The 3,434-nt window shown below is 35.0% G+C and overlaps 1 pseudogene; it reads left to right on the top strand.

Moving 5' to 3' along the window:
* The first annotated feature begins 1,622 nt into the window (after nucleotides 1-1,622).
* Nucleotides 1,623-2,915, top strand: LOC114384399 (annotated as a pseudogene).
* The last annotated feature ends 519 nt before the right edge of the window (nucleotides 2,916-3,434 follow it).

Raw genomic sequence — 3,434 nt, 5'->3', positions numbered from 1 at the left:
AATCTTACCTTTTTTTTTTTTGCATTCATGCATGAATAACTATCATTTGTGCATGATTCATGGATTAATGTATCAATATATACTATAGTATTAAGACCACTCTAACATTAACTGTCATACATTAGGGACCAATTTGTCCATATGTTTCAATTACAATTTATTCTGATTGCTAATTATATTTATATGAAATCATGTAGGGCTGGTCCTAGTAATGAGAGAGGTTTTTCCTCACACTACTAAAAAAAGCATTTTCTACGACACCGAAACAAAGATGACTCCTTAAGAACCATCTTAAATTCGATGGCAGTGACAATTTTATAATATGGACAACTTCAACGACTTAAAAAGTTGTGTTCAAGCAATTGAAAAGGCTTATGTCTCACTTACACTCACAGCAGTGTATAGAGATAAGAGAGAGAGCCCTAAACTAAAACTCCTAAAATTCCGTCACCGCGATGGACATGCATCAACGCCCTCCTCCCTGTCATCGTCAACAGCCTCGGTGACGCCAAGCAGCCTGTCTGCAATGCCGCACTCCTCTTCTACTGGCTCCTTTACTCTATCACCAACCTCGTCATCAGGATCGAGAACTTGAACCAACGTCTCAAACGCTTGAAGAATCACGATTGAGATTTCACCCTTGCAGATAAGTCGGTTAATCCATTCATCCCTCAAATATAAACATCAACTTTGTGTCTTCTTCTTTGTCTTGGGAACGATCTATTTCTATCACCTTTTTTTCTCAATTGATGTTTGATTGATGACGATTATTGACTTTATTTATAGTATTACTATTTCAATGTTACTTCAACTTCTACCACCTAGGGTTCCTTTTGGGGATTTTCTTTTTTGTTGTGGTCAGGGATCCAATTGCGTCTACCTCTTCGTTCTCTTATATCATAGGAAAACACCATTTCGATTATTGTTGAGCGTTACTTTGATTTTGCACATTGTTATGATTTGTTGCTATTGATGTTTATTGACGTGAGAATGCTCGTATTGGAAGTTTGTTCTGTTACTTGAAATTTGACATGGTAGTAAGAGAATTATCAAATTTTCAACCTCAATTTGACATGGTAGTAAATAGATTCTATACAATGTGTATATATTTTTTTACCATTTTGAAATTAATGTGGCCTAATTCTTAGCATGGCCTATTTCTTACTTCCAGAAATTCTAGTTCTGGCCCTTCTTTGTGTGGTAGAGGTATTGAAGTGGAGACTCCCTATTATCGAGAATTGCTAAACTACATAGGTGGAATACAGAGTAGCCATTGGGTTCCAATTGAAAAAAGGGAAAGATGGCCTTCTCGGGCTAACTTGAACAACAATAAGTTGTCAATCTACGGTAATTGTTACGTTCTTCAATGCTAATTTATATAGCTCTTTGTGGAAGTGATTGCATTGTAATTGTATTGTCATACTGAATCAAATCTCCTACTCATTTAGTTAACTTAGTTTTCCTATATTTAAATGTACTAGTCTTGCAGCCTGATGAACTTACCAAGGACTCTGACAACTGGAAAACCGCAGTCCAGAATTATTGGTCTCTCATGTCACCTTTAATATTTTTTTGATCATCCTAAGAGGCCTGGTGATGAGGACCCTTCATTGCCTTACAACATGTTCATAAATGTGCTAGACATGAATGCTCATTTTGGTTGCTTTAATTCTGCATTGTTGCAAGCTAGAAAGTTTGTGTGGTGATGAATGTGGTCCTAATAAGTGGACTCAATTATCTTCCCTTAATCCAGAACAGAGGATTTATTGGCGTTTTGCATGATTGGTATGCTAATCTCTTTTCTCTTGTTCTTATTTTAAGTGTCATGCTTCTTTGCTTCAATAATTTTTTTTTTACTTAGCTTAATATGGATTCTCAGACACATGCTAAATTCTTTATTTATTCCATTCTTTTATCTTAATCCCCTCTAAAAACTTAGAGTTATTGGTATTTCTTTTCTTTTTCCAAAATCTAAAGATTAATTTCATTATTCAGGTCTAACTATTTTTCAGTTGAGGACTGAGGTTTATACATGTTGTAACATTTACACTTTTTGAACCTTCTCAATTTACACTTTTCAACATAATTTACAGATTTATTGAACTCATTGACCATACGGAAGGTTACATTTGTTTTGTTAAATGACTCCAAAATTATGGAGTTATACTTATATGAAATCATCTTATGATTTGCTCAAGAATGAGTAACTACTTACCAGAGTTGACTAAAAAAATCAAATGTGGCGATTTACCATTTAGTTTTCCAATTACAACTGACTCATAATCTTTGATAAGATTTTGCGAAGAATAGTATGTTGATAGGTCCTAAATAGAATATAGTTTCCTTAACAAATATGATTTTTGGTGGCTTCCAGGTGAAAGGATTTTCCAACGTACCCTAGAACCTATGACTTGGTGCATGCAGCAGGACTTCTGTCCCTTGAAACTGAGAAGCACAAATGCTCCATGCTTGACCTGTTCATTGAGATAGACAGGATACTTCACCCAGAGGTATGTGAATTTATTTAATATTGAACCAAAACTACTATAGTATTTTCTCATGAAATAGTTCATTAATATTATATGCAGTTTGTTATGTACAATGTGTATGAATTAGGCAACCCTTCTATTGTTGAAATTTGTTGACTGTGATGTGATCTCTATGTTCATGCTAGATTTTTTTAGAATAAGTAAAAATGTTTCATGATTTCATCCCCTATACATGTTTAAGGACTTCTGATATGCTGACATTGGTCATGTTTGTAGGGTTGGGTAATAATTCGCGATACAATTCCCTTAATAGAATCAGCTAGACCTCTAACAGCACAGCTGAAGTGGGATGCAAGAGTGATAGAAATTGAAAGTGATAGTGATTAGAGACTCATGATCTGCTAGAAACCTTTCTTCAAGAGATAGGCAAGCTAAAAAGAATTGAAGGATTGAAGAAATTAGACCATCATATACATATATTCATCTTCTATAATGTTCATTTATTACCATAAAGCTCCAAAAGTGGGGGTTGAAAATTTTGGACGTAAAAAGAACACAATATATTTTAGACTTCTGCTATCTTTATACATCTTTGGGTTAGTTTAAGCAGGTGAGCTTTCTTATATGGTAAAATTAACCAGAGTATGGTGCTATACTTTAAGAGCAGCAATAATCTTTTCATTTACAAAACCTTTTATGCAGACCACTAAAGCTGGGGAGATTGGGTCATCAACTATGCCTCACAAAGTGAATCCTATTGATTTTGAGAACAATGAAGGTAATTTAGGTGTAGCTAATGGAGGTATTGTTGGGGAGATTCGAAGGGTACACCTGTGGACCACGAGCCACCACATAAGGAGACCTGACACCACACTCTAACCCAAAACCTTAAGGCTCAGGTTTATGGATCTTCTTCTCACTTATATGGTGCTCAACCTTTCCACT

The sequence above is a fragment of the Glycine soja genome, chromosome 14, assembly GCF_004193775.1.
Source record: "Glycine soja cultivar W05 chromosome 14, ASM419377v2, whole genome shotgun sequence".
In the NCBI taxonomy this organism is placed as follows: domain Eukaryota; kingdom Viridiplantae; phylum Streptophyta; class Magnoliopsida; order Fabales; family Fabaceae; genus Glycine; species Glycine soja.
Note: the sequence above shows the minus strand (reverse complement) of the source record. Positions and strands in the feature narration are given on the sequence as shown.